The 23,129-nt window shown below is 43.9% G+C and overlaps 1 protein-coding gene across 1 annotated transcript in view; it reads left to right on the forward strand.

The window, feature by feature from the left end:
• Nucleotides 1-23,129, forward strand: part of LOC124620190 (homeobox protein Hox-A3-like) — a 554,484-nt gene that overhangs the window by 82,613 nt on the left and 448,742 nt on the right. The window lies entirely within an intron of this gene.

The raw sequence follows: 23,129 nt of genomic DNA on the forward strand, positions 1-23,129 counted from the left end.
GTTTCTTGAATGCAAGATGTTTGTCAATTGACAGAATTTGACGTACACTTCTGGTAGTTACTGTAAATCAGCAATAAGTTGAGAAGAATAACTGTTTATGGTCCTTGCTTTGCGTAAAAGAAACCGTTTCGATGTTTCGAATAACTTTCTGCTTAGCTTATATTTTACGTTCTGCCCTCAACGTGCTCCCAGACTAGCGAAATTATCAATCATTGTACGACGTGAACAGTTCAACTTACTGGCGACTTGAAGAGTAGAGAGACCTATTTCCACGTATGCACAGATTTTTTTTTTTTTAATGTGTGTGAATTCCTAAGGGACCATTCTGCTGAGGTCGTCGATCCCTAGACTTACATCCTACTTAAACTAACTTGTGCTAAGAACAACACACAACCCATGCCCGAGGGAGGACTCGAACCTCCGGCGAGATGGACCATGCAATCCGTTTCATGGCGCTTCAAACTGCACGGATTTGTTATCCACAATCGTGGTTTATGTACACAACACGCACTGTCACTACTGGTGTGTGTTTCATATCTGCAGTAGACACACTTACGGAAGCACTATACCACAAAAATGCTAAGTTCCACTTCTCACTCGTTGATGTCTTGTTATGTACCGTACTACTGACATCAGACGCGATACCATTTGAATGCATTTGTCAGTATACAGGATCTCATACTATTTCATTTACAGCAAAGACGATTCGAGCCGATAATGTTAATTTTCCTAAAAGTACTCACGTCTTTACACTGATTTCCACTACTGTGCAGACAAAAAGTTCATTGACATCGACATAATCTCTGTGTGTGGACTGTCCTCGGTACGTTGTTAGAATGGGTAGCATTCATCTCACGCTAGGTGAGGAGAGCGCTACGTCATAGTGACGTAGGCACGCGTAATCATGAGTTTCACGAGTTTTCCTATCGACTGTTGTGTGCATTCTGTATATATCGACTGTTGTGTGCATCTTGAATCTGCATTGTTATTTGTTTATGTGCTTTCATTGTCCGGTGTTGCTAGCGTGTACGTCGTTCTGAACATGGGGTACTCATTTAGTCGATTTAGGTGATTTACGTCACGTTGACGTAGCATTACGTCATTATGACGTAGGGTTCTCACCTAGCGTGAGATGAATGCTTCCCTGTTAGAACAGGCGCTCGCTCTATGAGGGGCGCGGTGGTTCGTTGACAGAGGCTAGGCAGACACGAGCGTCGCTAATGAGGCGGCTGTTAGGAGACGTTCGTTGCAGCGGGGAGTCGGCCGTGTGACAGTTGGCAGGCTCCACTCCTCGCCGTGTGAGGTGAGGCGAGGTGAGGTAAGGTCAGCGGCCGTGGCGGGATGCGAGACACGCGGGCCGCGGTCGCAGTCGCTGCCGCAGCTGAGCCCCGGCGCTGGCGGAGGCGGCGGGCGGTCTCCTGTGCGGCCACGCCCACCCCCCACCCTCGCCGCCCGCACGTGACAGCCACGCTGTGTCGCCGGTTGCCTGGCGCCGCCGCGCTCCACTCCGCTCGGCCTCTTGTTCCTGCCTTACCCGTGTGTTCCGCATGTCCTGAACTTCGACGTCTACATACGTACTCCGCCAGCCACCATACGGTGCACGTCGGAGGGTACCCTCTACCACTACTACATCTGCATCTACATGATTATTCTGCAGTTCACATATAAATACTTGGCAGAGGGTTCATCGAACCACAATCATAATATCTCTCTACCATTCTCCCGAGCAGCGCGCGGGAAAAACGAACACCTAAACCTTTCTGTTAGAGCTCTGATTTCTCTTATTTTATTTTGATGATCATTCCTACCTATGTAGGTTGGGGTGAACAAAATATTTTCGCATTCGGAACAGAAAGTTGGTGACTGAAATTTCGTAAATAGATCTCGCCGCGACGAAAAACGTCTTTGTTTTAATGACTTCCATCCCAACTCGCGTATCATATCTGCCACACACTCTCCCCTATTACGTGATAATACAAAACAAGCTGCCCTTTTTTGCACCCTTTCGGTGTCCTCCGTCAATCCCACCTGGTAAGGATCCCACACCGCGCAACAATATTCTAACAGAGGACGAACGAGTGTAGTGTAAGCTGTCTCTTTAGTGGACTTGCTGCATCTTCTAAGTGTCCTGCCAATGAAACGCAACCTTTGGCTCGGCTTCCCCACAATATTATCTATGTGGTCTTTCCAACTGAAGTTGTTCGTAATTTTAACACCCAGGTACTTAGTTGAATTGACAGCCTTGAGAATTGTACTATTTATCGGGTAATCGAATTCCAACGGATTTCTTTTGGAACTCATGTGGATCACCTCACACTTTTCGTTATTTAGCGTCAATCGCCACCTGCCACACCATACAGCAATCTTTTCTAAATCGCTTTGCAACTGATACTGGTCTTCGGATGACCTTACTAGACGGTAAATTACAGCATCATCTGCGAACAACTACTCCATTCGCAAGTCATATGTTAGATGACGATCAGTTAGACTTTAAGGAAGGTGAAGGCACCAGAGAGACTGTTCTGACGTTATACTTCGTAATGGAAGCAAGACTGAACAAAACTCAAGCACATTCATAGATTTTACGTCCTGAAAAAAGCAAAAAGCATTAGATAGTGTCAAATTAAGCAAGATGTTCGAAATTCTGAGAGAAATAGGGGTAAACTATAGGGAAAGGCGGGTAACATAGAATACGTACAAAAACCAAGAGGGGACAATAAGAATGGAAGACCAAGACCAAGAACGAAGTGCTCGGATTAAAAACGATGTAAAACAGCGATGTACTGTTTTGCTCATACTCCGAAGGAGCAATGACGGTAATACGAGAAAGCTTCAAGAGTGGGATTAAAATTCAAGGTGAAAGGATATCAATGATATGATTCGCTGATGATACTGCTATCCTCAGTGAAGTGCAGAAGAATTATAAGATGTGTTGAATAGAGTGAACAGCCTAATGAGTACAGAATATGGACTGACAGTAAGTAGGAGAAAGACGAATATAACGAAAAGCAGCACGAATGAAAACAGTGAGAAACTCAACAACAAAATTGATCACGAAGCAGTTGGAGTTAAGGAATTATGATACCAATGCAGCAAAATTACCCATGACGGACAGAGAAAAGACAAAAAAAAAAAAAAAAAAAAAAAAGCAAACTAGCACTGGCAAAAAGGGCATTCCTGGCCAAGAGAAGCCTACTAGTATTAAACATTGACCTTAATTTGAGGAAGAAATTTCTGCGAATGTACGTTTGGAGCACAGCACTGTACACTGTACGGCAGTGAAACATGGACAGAAGAGAATTGATGCATTTGAGACGTGGTGCTATAGAAGAAAATTAGCTCGACTGATGAGGTAAGAAATGATGTGGTTCTCCGCAGAATCGGCGAGGAAAGGAACGTATGGAAAATAATGACAAGAAGAAGGGACAGGACGATAGCACATCTGTTAAGACATCACGGAATAACTTCCATGGTATTAGAGGGAGCTGTATCTACATCTACACCCATACTCCGAAAGCCACCTGACGGTGTGTGGCGGAGGGTACCTTGAGTACCTCTATCGGTTCTCCCTTCTATTCCAGTCTTCTCGTATTGTTCGTGAAAAGAAGGATTGTCGGTATGCCTCTGTGTGGGCTCTAATCTCTCTGATTTTATCCTCATGGTCTCTTCGCGAGATATACGTAGGGGGGAACAATATACTGTTTGACTCCTCGGTGAAGGTATGTTCTCGAAACGTCAACAAAAGACCGTACCGAGCTACTGAGCGTCTCTCCTGCAGAATCTTCCACTGGAGTTTATCTATCATCTCCGTAACGCTTTCGCGATTACTAAATGATCCTGTAACGAAGTGCGCTCCTCTCCGTTGGATCTTCTCCATCTCTTCTATCAACCCTATCTGGTACGGATCCCCCACTGGTGAGCAGTATTCAAGCAGTGGGCGAACAAGTGTACTGTAACCTACTTCCTTTGTTTTCGGATTGCATTGTAGAGGGTAAAAGCTGTAGAGGAAGACAGAGATTGGAAATACATCCGCACAAATAATTGGGGTGGTAGGTGTAGGGCAGTCAGCAGACATTCGCAGACTAGGGCACACCCTGTTGGTCGGGTCATTTATCTATACAGAGAACAAAATCGGTCCTATGGCACTTCCTTGCGGCACTCCTGGCCATAGCCTTGTCTCTGATCAACAAGCGCGTCCATAATAACGTATACTCCCGTCCATGACATCTGTCCAAGCAAACTCGTTATTGTCAGGACTGTAATTCGTATCAGTTGACATCCGAGTCTTAAGCTCAGATCTTGTGACTTTTTCGTGAAATAGTACTATCTGTAGGAGGTCGTCATATCGTTTCGCTTCCTAAGGCGATAGGAAATCGCTCTAAAGACTCCCACCAAAATCTTGTAAAAAAACTGATTTTCGCCTGGGCTATAGGTTTTCACGTTGTCTCTAAGGACGACAGAAATGTGTTCTGAATTTAATTAGGACCGATTTACGTTAATTTTTATTTTTGCCCGATTAAATTTTTGTCGCCTGGTAAATTGTTTTAACATCATTAATGGACATTAAGTAGTGGGCTGCCTGTGACTGTAACTTCTAGGTTAGGGGTATATTTACTAATAAAATTCCGTCTTCACTCACAGTATTTTTAGTTTCTAATTCTTGTCTAAAGCATTTTGGAGCGTCACAACTGCTTCGGTTTTTCATTTAACAGAAACAGAAGACACAGTTCTTAGATTCAGCGAGAAGGCTATGACAGGTGGGAGTAATGAGAGAAATGCTAGAAAAATTGAGGGAACTTTAGTATTGTAGTATATTACCCTCGTTTGAAACACAACATTCGTCTTCTGCATTGTTGAAAAAAGTTCCACATTTGCACATACATTGTAACAGAACTACTTGACTCAAATAAAGCATAGCTAACCTATGTGAGAGTGATATGATGGAACACTGAATTTCGTATCATTTCCTTTCAGATGGACTGACGAAATGAAATAAATAAATTATTTACGTGAGTGGCAGTTAACTATCTTCATTTTACATTCTTAAATATTCAACACGAGATCTGGCATGGTTAAGAACATACAGGGTGACTCAAAATACTTGTTGCAATTTACTGCTTCTATTATTGTGTGTCATTTATACCAGTCGACAATGAAACATAATTTCGCAGTGGGAAGGGGGAGGCAGGAGAGAGGGAAAGACCGAGATCAGGATGGTGGAGCCGGCCGTTGTGGCCGAGCGGTTCTAGGCGCTTCAGTCTGGAACTGCGCTGCTGCTACGGTCGCAAGTTCGAATCCTGCCTCGGGCATGGATGTGTGTGATATCCTTAGGTTAGTTAGGTTTAAGTAGTTCTAAGTTCTAGGGGACTGATGACCTCAGATGTTAAGTCCCATAGTGCTCAGAGCCATTTGAAGGATGGTGGAGGTGACTGAAACAGGTATCAGGAAATTGTTTTCATTGGTTCTTGTGAGGCTCTTATATTAAAAGACAGTCATTGCTGAATACAATTGCAATCTGTTGTATTCTGTTCATTCGGAATATCATAGGGTTGGATATTGTTTTGTCCGCGTATTTCTAGTGTCTCTAGTATACTGGGCTGCGCGACTGAGAGTTGACTATGGCAGATTGTGAGATCTTTATTGTTGCCGGAAGGCTGTGTTCAATATCATGAAGTTGAGTTGCCATTGACTGAAGATTGAATACCATTAATAAATACATCAATGACATAGTTTCAGATTTATCATATGATGTCTCCAACATGCTGAACTCACTAAAATGTGGGTTTGTTTTCTGTGATTGCTCTCTAATCGGTCTTTCGATGGTTTCGTATCGCATTGCCTTTTCTAAGTATAAGCTTCGGGAAAGCTTTTTTTTTTTCATTTGTCAATTTTTAACACGTAACTGATATGAAGTCTTAAGGTGCCGTCGCCTACAAAATACTTAAATTCAAGTGTGCTATATATATATATCTATAATTCCTCAAAGTCTTGCTCGGCGATTAAATGCCACACAATGGATCTAACAGCCTTGCGTTGGATCCTCGATCAGCCCTAGGATTTTTATATACCCCTTATCACTTCTTTCGTCTGTGACATTGTTTGTCAATGAGAAGAATGCAGAGTTTAACCGTATTTGGGATATAAGGTTAAACTGCAGATCCGCCTACAACTGATTGTTGGAAGATCAGAGGAAGGCAGTGGTGTACCAACTCCAATAACATCGTGCCTTTTAAAGCAGTTTGGTGTTCAAACCAATCGTCGAGTTGATACGAGCTTTACGTCGATATCTAGGAATTTCAAATATTTGTTCCTGATATTACTTGCTGTGGGAAAAGTTTTTTTTTTTTTATTGGATAAGCGGAATTTTGTCCCCTGAAAAAGTTTTGCTACAGTGTTGTGCAAAACTTCAAGACGAAAGTAGCTTTCTCATGATGTGTTACTGCCTGCCAAGAAACATAGCCTGTTTATAGAAAGGCAGTGCTGGAGATACCCTCATGTTGTGAAAGGTGGGAGTGCGTAATGTACCCAGGAAGTTGTCGAACGTGATCGTTTTAGTGACACAGGTATTACGGTATGAGGAGCATAATTCGCATGGGGTACTGATCTCCATAATCTTTGAACACGGTCAACGTTACTGTGGCACCGTAGTCCTTCTCCAGCGCGTCTTTTCAGGGCTGCATTGGGGCCTGACTTCATTTTTATGGATAACAATGCGTGACCGCGAACAGCACAGGTGGTACAGCTCCTAGAACGCGAGGATATTCGGGGAATAGACTGGCCTGCCCCCTCCCCCTCACCCCCGACCCACTCAAAATCCATCGAGCACGTCTGTGATGCGTCGGGGAGCCGTGTTGCAGCATTTCCGCGTGCACCAGTGACCACCCACCAGTTTTGGGAGAATAGAACGATATGCCATAACAGTTCCTTAGCAGCCTTGTGGCCTGTACGGGAGCACTTTGCGGAACATACATTGCCATCCGTAGTTATCATACACCTTAAAACAATGTCCCGCATTTTGTAATGTCCAGGGGACCATTACGAGTCGCATTGACTGCAGTGTAGTTATTGTCTTTTAATAAGTCATTTCTGTTCGATTCACTGCGTACTTCTGTCAATTACCTTCCGTACGATACTGTAGCAGTTGTTTCTATGTATGGTCGAAGTTTCAGGGGTCTGTCACTTGGCAGTGACACAGCATACGAAATATACTTTCGTGCTCATTGGTTTGCAAACCAAGTGCTTGAAAAACTGGCAGCTCAATGCCTTGGCCACAGGAAGCCGCAACACAGAGGGTGCCTACAATGCCAGTCCATGTCCAGCCCGCTCACTGTGAAACTACGTCTAATTCAAACAGGACTTACGGGTGCATGAATTCGCAGAGGAAAACGATTGTAAGCGAAAGTACGCATGACAAGCAGAAAACCGATCAAAATCATCCTTGCATAACATGTCTGCGATCAGATTGGTTTATTCGAACACTACACTGCTACTACATTGTAGTATGGTCAGTTGAGAATGGTACGCGCTTGTCTCTTTTTTGTATCCTGCCGCCTCATCTAATGTAGGGTGCCTAGGAAGCTGTTTTCTCGGATCTCTAGGCGACAATTCAAGCAAATCGTATTAACGGAGTTTATTACAGTAACTTAAATTGACAATACTTAACTTCGCGTATCCACAAAGGTGTGCCGCAAGCGACATGCAAATAATCAATGTCCTTCGGTGTATACTATTTCACAGCTAGCAAAAAATACAATTCAGTTCATAAGTCACTGCTGTAGCATAAGTGTGACGGTTCTTCTTCCACTCCGGCCGCGGCCAGGTGGCGTGGTCTTATATTCTCTTCGTGTAGATGCCGCTCCTGTCTCGGTGTCGAGCTAGTCACCGTACTATTGGCTGACGTCGTCTCACAGCCCTCTCTGCTCCTCCGTTCTTCATAGTCCTGCGGGTGCTTGTCGTTGCGCCGGAACAGTCTCCATCAGCGTGTGAGACGGCTTAACTTTATTTTAAGCAAGTACATACGGAACTACCTGAAGGCAAAGTGGTAGGAATAATTGAAGTACTAAACAGAAGTTCGTAATTTTATTTTTTTATCTATTTATTTATTTTTTATCTGATCCAGTCTCCCACACGCCCCTCCCCCCCCCCTCCCTCCACCACCACCAGATACATCAAACCCCACTAAGATTACAGGACACACACAACCTTGAAGTTCAAATCTCCTACGTGAGTAGGCCGCATGATACTTCCACATCCTTCTACAAGATACGTGTAGGAGGACGTAAACATTGGTAGACTCTTCTAGAAACGTAGGCTCTTTGAATTTTAGCAGTGAAGCACACAGTGATCCAGAACGTCTCTGTTGTAGCGTCCGCCACCTCCGCGACAATTTTCTCTCTTCCTAACCGGTCTAAACGAAACACAATGGTCTTATTGCAATCTTCCCTACAACCTCAATCTGTTCCAAACGGTAAGTGTACCAGACATAGAAACAATACTCAAGTATCGCGCACTTCAGCGTGTCTAAAATCTGCGTTTCGTACCCCTTGATGGCGTCGTCAGTTGAACTAGGAACACTACGAAATTCCCGAGAGAGATCCCAGCTGAACTGCCGAAATGTCGTGTTTGGAGAAGTTTAGGGAGGAATCTAATGTGGCCTAGTCACCCAGAGGATGTGACCTACAATAACAAGAGCAACGACAGTCGGCACACTAATACAAATATCGACGTTGCTGTTTCGTTCATTGACCTTAAAGTTCGTTTTATGTTTTCTCCATTCCTGTCGCTTGGCAGCTATCCTCTCCATTTCAACTAAACGACTATATTCTACAACACTGTTATGTTCACACCTGCCACTGATACTCGTTTTTGTACTATGCCTTCACATACAGTTTCACTGTCTGACAAAAAGAAAAAAAAGAAAAAATAAGAAGCACCCAGAAGACATGGTTGGTAGTCACTTTAACTTCGCCCACATTCAACCCATCGGCGGATATGTGAATGATCAGAGTTGTAATACTCTCTGACAGGCAGAAAGGCCACCTGAGAGCATTAGAAGTGTTCGTATTTAATGTTGTTGCAAGGCTTCGTAGTATATAAAAGGGTCGTGAACAGTGGCAGTTGTTTGGTAACCACTCTGAGAGATACCAGTGAGACAGCGCTATCAACCGGACTGAGTTTTAAAGGGTGTCGGCCTCCTGGTCGAGTCGTGCAATTAGGCAGTTTTGTAGGGCATTCGCGTGTGGCAGTGACGGTGGACTGCATGGGAAGGTGAGAGCAGGCTTACTCGACGTCGAGATTGCTGTCTACGACGTCTGACCGACAGAAGAGGTTATCGCCAAATATTGCGGAGCAAGTATGTTCCAACCCCCTTCACAACTGCTCCTGCCAGCCGAGAACAAGTAATGGACTCCGTACACTATCCTATGTCGTCCCGCACCGCACTAGGTGGTGACAGTCCTAGATGTAGGCTACCGTTAGCTACACAACACAAACTGCTGCGTTTGGAGTGGGAAGCACAGAATACTGATCAACGGCGTCGCATTATGTTCACCGATGAATCGCGCTTCTGCACTAACCCGCATGACCATCGTCGGGCAGTACGGTGGTGTCTTGGGAGAGAAGACCAATTCTTCCAATGTTTTCCGCAGGCACAGTGTGTTACTTCTGGCGCCTTGGTGTGGGGAGGCATTGGGTATGCATTCAGGTCACAGCTGTTAGTGATTGGGGTACTCTGACTGCATAACTGTGCGTCACGGACAGCTTTCGTCCCTGTGTGTTACCTCTCATGTGACAGTACATTTTCGCAATTTTCCAACACGACAATGCTCGTACCTTCATAGCGCGTTTCTCTACGAAAAGTCTGCATGAAGTTAAGGTACTCCCACGTCCAGCAAGGTCTCCGCACCTCTCCCCGATAGAACATGTTTGGAATCAGCTCGATCATCATGTTAGCGGCAGTATCCAGTATATCAAGGAACATTTATGGCAGTAGTGGTCCAGCCTGCCACTGGAGAGGATATAACGCCTTTACGACGCCATTCCCTACCGAATCAGCGCGCGCATTCAGACCAGAGGGGGTGCAACGACGTACTGATAACTGGGCATATATTGTCAAATTATTTGTAAATTTGTCTCAGTTTTGTAATTACCGAAATAACATCACATATCCCCTCAGCCCGTAAAGTTTCATTTCATTTCTTCCCTCTTCCCCCCACCTCCACCACCACACCACCACCACCACCACCACCACCTTCTGCGCGCTTCGCTTTTTTGTGAGTCAGTGTAGACACACAACTCTGCTGAAAGGCAGTTGCAGTCTACCGTCAAGTTGTATCTGATGATTCTAATAGTATGGCCACTTTTATTTTGGTACTTATGCATGGTATAGTGTGTTTTTATTCCTAATGTTTCGTCCTCTGCTAAGGAAGATATCGCTAGAGGCAAGAAATTTTGACTGTTGCTTCTACCTGTATCAATAAGACACTGAAACACCTTGTGCCCAGTCGTCCGTGATGACACCGGCGTCGGGGGATCCAAGCTAGTCAGTTGGGTGGTAACATCACCGTACAGGGTAGCCGCGTAGTCTTAGGCGCCTTGCCACGGTTCACGCGGCTCCCTCCTCTCGCCCTCCCCCCCGCCCCCCACCACCACCACCACCAAGCCCCGACATCCGAGTCCTCCCTCGGGCATGGATGTGTGTGATGTCCTTAGCGTAATTTAGTTTAAGTTAGATTAAGTAGTGTGTAAGCCTAGGGACTGATGACCTCGGCAGTTTGTTGCCATAGGAACTTACCACTGTGCAGTTCTACGGGACTGCAAGTTAGACTTAAGTCAGGCAGCATAACAGCCTACTCTGAGGCTGTGAACTTACATATCTATCCACTCTGCAGACCGGTGTAATTATGAAGTGCAAAAAGTATAAAAAAATGGTATGGAGGCTAACATCCAACCGGTGAAAGTGGGTAATGTTGTTGATATACAGACATGAACGTCTAGAACATATGTCTAACAACGTTTGGTTTCCTGTTCTGTCTTCTATTAAGATGCTGTCCAGGAACTGTATACCCATATACTGAACAGCTAAGAGATAACTCAATTTGTACTAACGCATGTCATTTACAATGCTGCTTTTGGGAAGCCACAGACTTTGGCTGATGGTAACCACTACTTTAAATATGCTAAAAATGAGTACATCCAAGGTAACTGACTGTTTTCTGAACCCTAATGTACCCAACTGTGGCTTTAAACTAACTGCCCGCTTTCGCTATGTTTCAGTGTCATATCGTTCTCACTGTATCTGTTTCTCAGAAATCAGGTCACAGTTGCACCTCGCAGACAGTAAGACCGCTCTGGTTATTGAGAGTAATTCTGATGTACCTTTTGATTCAATCTTACTTTCCTGATGCCATCTGCGGGTACTGCAACGCGCGACAGATATCGGAGTAGAGCAATACGTTGAACGAACTTGTGACCCACTTCTGTTGGCCTTATCACAAACAATGAGTAACGCTGTTCTGAGTAGTCGGCTTAATCTGTAGCGCTTAAGATTCTTGTCGACACCGAAAAATCGATAATATCGCCATGGAAATGTGATAAGATAATTACGAGCTTGTTATTTAATTTCAGCGTTTTACATATTGTTACAACATATTCTAAATGCGCACTATTGCACGATACTCACACATGAACAACAAATTAAGTCATTACTGATTTGTTTTTCAGTTCCGCGCTCACTGCGCAGTTGGTGGTGATAAATTATAGAGTTGTTCATCAGAGCGTCTGGCGCGCCTGAACGAAGACCATGAACGAACACTACGTTAATCTATTCTCTGAGAAATTCTGTTCGATTTGTCGTTCCTGCAGCACTCAGGTTCGCCCACCATTCTAGTGCCTGAATACGTATCGGACTGTCTTATTTAAGACCAGTCTCAGATATTCGCTAATGTTCAGTTGTGATTTGACATGCCATATGTTCCTCAAACCACTCTTAAACAGAGTTATAATTGTGACACAGGTCATTAGTCTTAGGAAACATTATATATACCACACGATGTAAAGGTATTCAGTTCATTAAAAGTAAAGCGTCGTCTTTCTTTGTAACTGTGTCATTGTCCGTACGCTTCTGTGTTAAGTCAACCGCGCCATAAACGAAACGTTTAAATTTGTATGTGAAGGTGCTGTTCTCCAAGAATTCTTTTTCTGGAAGCACTAACAAAGTCACTTTCGTGCTAGACTGGAAATTTTATGTTTTGCAAAGGAAACATACAGTCCTTTATTTATGGCGCTAGATGAACTGCTTCCTATCACTGCAATACCGTAGCAATTCGGATCCATTAAGAGGCCAGGAGGGGTTCGAGTATTACGGAATAAGACATGGATTTGTTGGGCATGGTTCCATCACCTTGACTCTATTCTTCCCTATTTAACTGACCTGGTAAGAGCATGTGGTCGATGTGGGGACTTACATGTTAATGTGCAGTGCAAACGATGGTGCGATTTCTAATTTTGTACATGTGTACGTAACCATGCTAAACCATATTTGTTTCAAAGAACTTTGTCTTTCTCTTTCCAGGTACGTGTTTTAGCTGCCAGTATACGCAGAGTGTTTCCATTACGGTCATCATACGGTCACTCCGTCCACAGTTCCTGGAAAGAAACAGGACGTGAGCAGCGGCATGGCAGAGTCGACACACAGTAAGAAGCTTATTACGTCCGTCAGTTCTAATTTACAACTAGCGTCCTGCTTTCCCTCATAACTATTTTACGAATAGTATCATACAAAAGAGGAAGGTGTAAATTCTTGTGGCAAAATACACTATTCCGTGCCACTCGAAAAATCCAGCGATTATTTGCATGCCCCCATTTCAGGTAGTAATATTTGTGTAGCATTTTCTTTATGAAGACGAGACGTTCTTTCGATTTAGTGGATGTTAGATTTGAATGTTCACGCAGCCTATACTGTTTTAATGACTGTAATACGCCATACGACAATATTTCTTTGTTATTTTACCCATGTTGAATCTTGTGAAATCCGTGCCGTAAATGATAGTTAGTGAATAACGCAGCCACACGTAAGTGCTTTATTTTAATGCCATAACCAGTTTCGCGCTACCGTACACATCTCCAGATAGTTAAAATTTCCAGTTACGTTGTTTTGATTAGCACCATGTCGTCTGTTTCTGTGCTGTACAAGAATATTTGAATAGCGGCTCTCAATAGTCAAACATTCTTGCTGTGGCTGGTTACGTTTTCGCCAACAACACACTTTCTTTCTTTCACCAGAAATCCTATAAATTCGTAGCTATTGTAGCCTTCCGCCTTACAGAGCTCAGTCGCGTCCGACATGGTTCCAGAATTGTGTTGTCAGGAATAATTAAACGTCAACTTGTATTCAGCCTACAGCTGACAAGATACCACGAAATTCAACGATTCTGTGGATTTATTGAAACAAAAAAAAGGGGAGGGGACGTTACTATGAGCGGGATCAACAAGATTTTTCACCTCGAGTCACCAAGAAAACCTACGAAAATCAATATTACAAGACTTTTCTTGCGCTTGGCCAGAAGGTCATATAGTCAGGTTTTAGTGTTCTAGAAATTTTTCTGTCCGTAGCTCGTGGTTTGGTGGCTAGCATTGCTACCTCTGAATCATGGAGTCCCGGGTGGATTTCCGACCGGGTTGGGGTTTTTCTCTGCCCGGGGACTGGGTGTTTGTGTTGTCATCATTCGTGAACGTGGCTAGGTTGGACTGTGTTCAGATTGGGAATTTGTGCGGGAGCTGATTACCGCGCCGTTGAGCGTCCCACAAAGCAAACATCATCTTCTAGAAATGTTACATTTATTTAAAAATGTTATTATTTTAAAAAATATATGTATCTTACTGATAAAGAATTATCATGTTATGGGTACGTATGGATAACTGGTATAACAAACCTGTTTTGTGCTGTGAACGAAGCGTGCATATGAATAAAACGTTATATGTATCTGCTGTTGCTATATCACATCCACAGTAAGGATTGGTTGGTGTTACGAGACTTTGACTTGAATGTTCATCTAATTATGGGGTGTACAGCCAAATTATCTACAATCTATAAGTTCTGCAAAACAAACATGACATGAGTACAGCTTCCACTACTCCAGTTGTGGACCAAAAAAAAGGCTAATACTAACAAGTTTAAGTATCTCATGTCCACAATTTTCCTGAATTCGTATTTTAGAGATTTACGTGGTGTTTACCCTATACACGTACATGTACCTACGTATGTATTTATGCATGCACGAACAGAGAAAGCTGTCTCAGATTTGACCCTTGAAACACTTCCACTCACACTTAATTGCATTTTGTCGCCCTCATTCCTTTGGGTGTCTCGTACAGATTGCTTTGTAGTTTCTATGTAACACAGGACTGCCCTGTCGTGAAGTGTGTCAAATAAGGCCACTCTTTAGTTTCAAACGGGAACTGATGTTGGGATGATACAACACTAGTAACAAAATTTTAATAGGACAGTACTGTTTATCAACAGAAGTATCGCTTACAAGTGAGAGAAACGGAAGGACTCGCTTATGGAATATAAATTTTCCATAGTGCCTCCAACAAACATACGCACTCAGTTCCCAGAAATGAGCAGTACGCAAGCCTTGCAGGGAATGACACTTGAAATGAACAGCTATTAGTTATTTCGCCTTGATGCTCTTCCTCTTTACTTGACTAGTGGCGTCAACTATCGTCTATGACGGGAAAGTGACTGACTATTCTTTTGGCGATTACTTTACGTATCACTTTTTCCATTACAGTATACTAAGACAATGCGAATTTTACTTTCTCTCCAGTTCAGTCATTCCAATAAGTAAATAATGGGTGGAAATCAAAAGCTACAATGTCCGAAAGATGACTGTAAATCAACGCCTTTGTGAGAAGTTTCTTGGTCCGCCGACTACACCCAATTATTGCTGAGGCGGAGATAAGGGGAATAACTCTTTGTCGATAGGGAGCCGCCTTCTCGGAATGCTTGTTTAAATATTGCGACAGGTGCGGCACGACTTGCCCGTTTTATTACCGGAACGGAACGGCCTGGTGCGCAACACAACGTTATCGGCTACGCAAATAATAGATTAAGGCTCACCTTTGCGTCCCATGCGGAAAAATACTCGCGACTTAAGTACCCGCATCGGACAACCTAGAAATGGGAATCAAGAGCGGAGAGTATTTTCTTGCTGTCTGGCAAGTGTTTTTCAAGTCGGAGCCACAAAATTTCCACGTAATAACAGCGTGATGACATTCGTTATGTAACTGGCTCAATTCAGATCGCTATAGCTCTCGTAAGCACACGATTCCCGACGAATTACGTTAAGAGGTGACTAGTGTGGGTCTCCTATCTGTGGTCGACCTGGCAGGGCAGTAGGACGGATATGAAAAACGCAATTTCGAAAAGGTCGAGGAAGAGTCCATTAAACCCACAAACCGATTTCCGTGTCTTATCTTACTTGTAGGAGAGTGTTTACATGGGCTGACGGATTCTCTGCACTTTGGAGAACGTCAAATGAGTGCGTCTTTCGTTTCACATTTTAACTCCTTGTTTGTATCAGTTCACACTATTACAGATTTGCGAGTAAACTGAGAAGAGTGCTTACAGAGTCTTACACGCGGCTAAGTACTCGTAGTTTCGGTTCATGTTCCGTAGCGAACGCTGACAAGAATATCACAGCAGAACGAGCAGTCATCCAGAACAGAGTCGTGTAGTGGTGAAATGCACAGATTACACTTATTGAGGTATGTTTCGTACCAAATTTAAAAGTTATCTTTGACTAAAAAGTATTTTCTGGAAAAAAGTACTTGCAGTTGAAACTCGTCATTATATACTTTGTTCCCTTTAAACACTATTTCGTTATCTTTCTGTTAGTTGAGATATTTAGCATACTAGTAATAATTATTTTTTTAAATTGTTGTAATTAAAATTAATAGTACTCCTGAGCTTGACTTTGCTATACTCCTAGAATATGCCGGCCGGAGTGGCCGTGCGGTTCTAGGCGCTACAGTCTGGAACCGAACGACCGCTACGGTCGCAGATTCGAATCCTGCCTCGGGCGTGGATGTGTGTGATGTCCTTAGGATAGTTAGGTTTAATTAGTTCTAAGTTCTAGGGGACTGATGACCTCAGAAGTTAAGTCGCATAGTGCTCAGAGCCATTTGAGCCACTCCTAGAATATGGCTTACTGACCTTTTGCGGGAAGTGGCCAAGAGAAAATAACAGGTCTGCTGCTGTTTGTGGAGCTCGTATACTGGTGGTGACGGATGTCTGGGGCAAGCTGCGGAGAGTGAGTGATGAGCAGATAAAAGCTGAAAAGTTTGTGTGAGCCACGGTAGTAGGGGTGAGGAAGAAGGGGCGACAAGTTCTCCAGTCTGGTATTTAGCCTGGCTTTTGGTCGCTTGGCCAGGACCGAGGTCAAACCTATTAAACAATAATTTGTACTCCTGAGTAGGTAATAGGAACACCAAAGCGAAGTTGTTCTTACATATTCCTGATGTAAGTCTCGGGGCGATCTTGTAGATCTGGCTAAACGATAACAGTCCTGTCATTATTGAGAAGCTGTTAGGTGATTATCAGTTTGGCTTCAAACATTTCCACATAGACTACGCCATTCAGTGTCGCTAATTACTGTACTATTGTAATGAATCACAAGATGATGGCGATAACTCTGAATTTGTCACTGCTAATAGCCTACAAAAGGAAATACAAGGGGTAACACGGATTTCGACTTAGGTTATGTAATTGACAGGCATGCTAACATATTTTTCAAATCACAATTTCGGATTTTTGTTTGTTTGCTGGCGAAAGTAATTGAAGTATCCACAATGAATTTTCATTCTGTAGTGGGGTTTGGGCTAACCTGAAACATCTTGGCAAATTAAAAAAGTGTGTCAGACCGGAACTCGAACCCGCCATCATTGCTTTTCGCGGGGAAATGCTGTACCGACCGAGTTAGCCAAGCACAACTAACGACCCGCCTTCACACCCTTACTTCCGCCAGTAACTCATTTCCCACTTCCAAATTTCACAGACGTATACGTTGCGAGAACTCCAAGGCGAAAAAATATAGTGGTGACATGGTTTAGCCACAGCCTAGGGAGTTGTTTCCTGAATGAATTTTCACTCTGCAGCAGAGTGTGCGCTTGGAAAAATCTGTGAAGGGGTCGTGAGGTGGCCTGGATGGCTTAATTTTAGTCGGTAGAGCACTATCCCGCGAAAGGCAAAGGTCCGAGTTAGGAGTGTCGCTCCGGCACACAGTTTCAATCTACGAGTAAGTTTCAGATCAGCAAACATTCCGCTGCAGAGCGAAAATTCATCCTCTAAACAATCCCCTGGGCTGTGGCTAAGCCATGGCCCCGCAATATGAAATCTCCCAGAAGTGATGCCCCCGCCAAGAGGATTTCAGTGAAGTTCGTTAGGGTGGAGATGAGGCAGTGGCGGAAGTTTTGAGGCCGGGTTGAGAGTCTGGGGAAGGGAGAAGGGGGGCGGGAGGGGGATAGAGATTGGACGTACAGTTAAATATAAGTATAAATAATCATAGCTCTATCCATCCATAAAACAGAAGCATTCACGGAGTACCCTGTCGCTGCTGTCCGTCTCTCCGCGTTCTGCTCAGAATTCCTCCTCTTTCGTTTAACAAAAAACGAAAGCATTTTTGCTATCACTGTAACTTTTCCCTGAAGTTATATGGCCTGACTGCGAAATTACAGATGAGATAAGGATAGGTCTTGAGGAAAATTCTAAGCCTGATCAAAGAAAATTGTGACTTCAAGAGAGAAAACAACCATGAACCCTATACACAAGTAGAAAAGACCGAAAACACTATTCGTGGTAGATTTGTTCTTCCGTTAATTTCTCAACAAACGTGCGGTTCATCAAGGTAGAAAAATACGTGCAAGAAATAGGGATAACATTGAAGGATATTCGTGAACGCACTCCGCTAATGAATAAACTCGAATAATAGCCACACATTGACGAATAGCCAAAACGAAGAAGTGTCAGAACATGGCAAACGCGTGAAGAAAACTTTGCCAGTTTTCTCGTTCACGGAGTAAAAGAAATGCAGCTATCTTTCTGTGTTGTTCGTTTTTCTCTTTTCGTTTCAGTCACTTCGTCTCCATCTCCCACCGTCTCTCAAGCCCATTGCTGCCACTGCCCCCAATTTAAAATTAACTTTGTTATTCTCCTTTTCACAAAACAGACTCGCATTCGGGAGGCCGACGATCCAGGTCCCCGTCTGACCACCAATATTGAGGTTTCGCGTGATTTCCCTAACTTGCTCCACGCAGATGCTCCCTTTCAAATCGGCAGGGCCTATTTCTTACCCATCCATTCCTAAACCGAGTATGTGCTCAATCTCTAATCACCTCGTCGTCGACGGAATGTTAAAGTCTAACCTTCCTTTCTACCATCGTTCACCAATATTTTTTACTATCGCGACTATTGCTTTCCGCCATTTACTTGTACATTACAGCTATTTATAAGTGTTGCGTCCCATATCAGATGGAAGTCTTGTTATAACATCTGCGCATAATGTGAAATATGCAGAATGCCTGATTAGATTAAGAGACGGCCTAGTGGCGTTAATCTGGCCGGGATAAATACTCACGTAAAAATAAATGAAATGGTCATCAAGTCGCCACAATTTTCTCTGAGAAACCGCATCACATTTGTGAACTGTCACGTTTCACGTTATACTGAGACCTCGGAAACACCATCCCTGGAACATGCACGTCACTACCCTCACTCCAGAAGTGGCAGAAGAAAAGTGCCCTGAAACTGAGAGGACAGAAACTGAAACTGGCTTAAAACTGTGACCCAACCAATCAGTTGCTTTAATAGTAGGGACCCACTGTGTAATATCCGCCGTGTGCTCGCGCCACTAAACGGTCTCCTCCTTCGCTCGCGTGAGACGACGAGTGTTGCCCCCCCCCCACCCCCCCCCACCCTACACACACACACACACACACACTCTCTGCTTCCCTGGCCTAATTGCTTCCGCCCCCGGAATGCGAGGTTAGCCAGCCAGCCGCGTGTCATCCTCTCGTGACCCCCGACGCCGTCTCTCAGGGGAATCTCAGGCCCCCTTTAAAACTGTTCCCCACTCCGGAACTGACACCATCGAGCAACGTGGACGCGAAAGTCGGCGGGTAACGATGTAAGTCTTGTCATTTTTCGTGGCGTTTGCAGACTTGACTTTCTTTAAAACTGATTCGCTCCAGTGTACTGCAGAAGCCACATAGTAGCGTTTCTTTAAGGTGTGGTGCGGCGGTTCATTGGTTAGTCCCAGACTAAAAACCCAAAGCTCTGGGTTTGTCACTGTTTCTTTTGGTTTGTCGTCAATAGCGCTTATTCATGCACAGTGCGTTACATTTATTTACGTCCAGAGTTAACTGCCGGCCCCTGCAGCGCATGTCTTATTGCATTCCGCTACGGTCCTCCGGCGTTGCAACCATCCTACAGACACCGGCGATATCTGCGGACAATCTCGTGGAGCTTACGAGCTTTTCTTTGTCTCTAATGACCTCTTCGTCGACAGGTCGTTAATCGCTTATCTCCCTCCTTACTGAACAGATTACTCCTTACAATAGTGTAAAACAGCAACAAGCAACTGTTAATAATAGTATTTAGCTATTTCTGGCGAAAAAAAAATATCGTTATCAATTTCGAATCGACAGGTTCATAGTGAGACTGCTCTTGTCGTTTCAAATTAATTTAGCTTGTACTGGAATTTTAAATGTGAACACTTGCCGAAAGCGTATCTCTTGCCTTTCGGCTCGGCTAGATGTTTAGTTTAAAACACCCGCTGGCTCGATCTGTCGCGCGCAGGATAAGCAGCCATTGCCCTCTTACTTAGGGAAGTGGACGTGTGGAGCATGGAGGCGGAAGGTTGTCGGTATGTTTCGCTGGGCTGTGATGTGCACGACGTCGAGGCAGTTGTACTGGCTTTTCAGTTCCTGAATGGGAACTCTTTGACAGTTGTCTTGAGTTGCTTTGGACTTGTGTTCAAATGTTAAAGCGGTTTTAGGTGTTCAAGGGTCAGCTGGGAAGTTATTGGATTCGTTTGGGTGGTTGCAGTTGTCGTTAAATTGTCGTGTAGTTTTATGTGCTGAACAGGTCTGCTGGGCAGCCTTTGTGTTCGTTAGCCCTATACCAGTTTGTTGTTTAAATTTACCAGCTGAGAGCTGTTGAGTTGATTTGAGTTGTTATATTTGCTGATTGAAATAGTTTTGGTTTTAAGTGCTACATAGATACCCAGGCAGCTGTTAGCATGGTTGATGTTGTTGAGATTTTTCTTGTTATGCATTAATGTGGATTTAATTGCTGCGCAGCTCAGACTAGTAGCTTTTGAGTAGATTAGCGAGGCTGCAAGCTGACGCTGGTGGTCCTCACGGCAGTTCTGAATTGAAGGGAGCTATTTACCAATTCTGTTAAGTCCGCTGTAGTAGGCGTTAGACTCCACGGAGATTATACTTCAGCGATTACGAAATTGTCCGTTATTAGCGGATTGAAATTCGTTTGCCTACGAAGGCGTGGATGATAAGTTTTATAAAGCTGTGAAACAAGTATATCCTTCTGCTTTGCATATCTGCAATTAGTGTGTGCCCTATTGGACCAAGTGGGTTGCGGTTCTGTGTACACATTTGATTGTTGAAAATGGCTCTGAGCACTATGCAGCTTAACTTCTGAGGTCATCAGTCGCCTAGAACTTAGAACTAATTAAACCTAACTAACCCAAGGACATCACACACATCCATGCCCGAGGCAGGATTCGAACCTGCGACCGTAGCGGTCGCTCGGCTCCAGGCTGTAGCGCCCAGAACCGCACGGCCACTCCGGCCGGCGATTGTTGAAATAAGTGGTTGTTAAGGCAATGTAATTGGGGTAATTCCCCAGCCCTCCACTCAAGAATTGTTCGGGGATCGAGCTAATAAACATCATTATTAACAGTTGCCACTTTGTCGTAACAATTAGCGTGTACTTACACACGTGCACTGCCTCGGCACTTCATTTTTCGATAAAATAGCAGTGATATCCTATATCTTTCCTTTTCCTTAGAGGTGTACTTCCCGCTCCTTCCTGCATACCTTCTTCACACTTCTCTCTCGCTCTTAGTGCTTCGCCATATACAGTTCGCTATTTTAGCTCTCTGTTCAAAAAATGGCTCTGAGCACTATGGGATTTACCTTCTGAGGTCATCAGCTTCCTAGAACTTAGAACTACTTAAACCTAACTAACCTACGGACATCACACACATCCATGCCCGAGGCAGGATTCGAGCCTGCGACCGTAGCGTTCGCGCGGTTCCAGACTGTAGCGCCTAGAACCGCTCGGCCACTACGGCCGGCTTAACTCTCCGTTGTTCGCATACTAATCATCTATACGGTGACAGTAGTATCAATGTGCTAACTATTAACAAAGTAACTTTGAAATACTCCGTGAATTGTGGGTTAGGCAGACTGGGGAATTCGACTTAGCCATTTCAACAAGAAATTTCTTCGGATCATAACAAGGTGGTGGTGGTAAGTTCCTATGGGACCAAACTGATAAGGTTATCGATCCCTAAGCCTACACACTACTTAATCTAACTTAAACTAACTTACGCTAAGGACAACACACACGCCCATGCGCGAGGGAGGACTCGAACCTCCGACGGGGGTAGTCGCGCGAACCGTGGTAAGGCGCCCAAGACAGCACGGCTAACCTGCGCGGCTGGATCACGACATGGAGGCTTAGTGACAATCTTTCTTCTTGCGAACCATACGTAACTGAAACAGGAAAATGCGGAAGTGACAGTGGTAGACAAATTACCCTCCGCTACACACCTTGAGGTGGCTAGCGGAGTATAGATGCAGGTGTAGCTGTAGATATGCGATTCTACAGGAAAATAAATTGCTTCTGAAACAGATTTCACGAATCGCTGACGTCTCCAGCACGACCGAAATGTCGTTCTTTTCCAGAACGAATTTGTCCTAGGGTTGGCAGTGATCACTGAGTCAACCGATCTGCAGCGCCAGTTTGAGTGTTACAATCTCTCAAAATCCTTTTTCGGTTTTTTATTCCTGTTATGTCATGTGATATACTTAGAAATGGGCCAGTGACTGAAAGATTTTGACTCCCAAGGTTTCAAGACATACAGAGTAAAATATTAAATTACATAGGCAGATAAAAGAAATCTTTGTCTGTCTACGGTTCGTTGCTGTTCTTGAAAAGTGATAAATGGTTGAATACCGCAAAAAATGACCAGTGTTCTCCCATTGATTCTAATTTTTTGGAACTCTGCTCAGAAATCATTTTGTAATCGAGGATCACATCACTGTTTTAACATTACGAATATTCATTGCTACAAGGTGAAAACTGACACTGAAAAACCCTAAATTTCACGTTAATATTTCTGTTTTCAAAAGCTACAACCGGATAAATGCGTATTATGTAGACACAGGCAAGAGATAAGCTACTTTCTATTTTTATTCTAACCTGTGAGTGAATTGTTAAAGTTTTCCTTTTATATGATGTAAGCTTGTCGTGGTTCTGCCACTCTTATCAGTCTTTTACATCTACATCTACGTGATTAATCTGCTATTCACAATAAAGTGCCTGGCAGGGGATTCAGTGAACCACCTTCAAGCTATCTCTCTACTGGTCCATCCTCGAACGGGACGCGCGAAAAACTAGCACATAATTTTTTTTTTGCAAGCCCTGATTTCTCTTAATTTACCGTGATCATTTCTCCCTATGTAGGTGGGTGCCAACAGAATGTTTTCGCAAGTGGAGGAGTAAACTGATGATTGAAATTTCATGAGAAGATCCCGTCGGAACGAAAAACGCCTTTGTTTTAATGATTGCCACTCCAATTCACGTACCATGTCTGTGACACTATCTCCCCTATTTCGCGATAATACAAAACGAGCTCCCGTTCTTTGTACTTTTTCGATGTCACCCGTCAGTCCCACCTGATGCGGATCCCACACCGCACAACAATATTCCAGAATAGGTCGGACAAGCGTGGTGTAAGCAGTCTCTTTAGTGGACCTGTTGCACCTTCTAAGTGTTCTGCCAATGAATCGCAGTCTTTGGTTTGCTCTACCCACAATATTATCTA

The sequence above is a fragment of the Schistocerca americana genome, chromosome 6 (genome assembly GCF_021461395.2).
Source record: "Schistocerca americana isolate TAMUIC-IGC-003095 chromosome 6, iqSchAmer2.1, whole genome shotgun sequence".
Taxonomy (NCBI): Eukaryota; Metazoa; Arthropoda; class Insecta; order Orthoptera; family Acrididae; genus Schistocerca; species Schistocerca americana.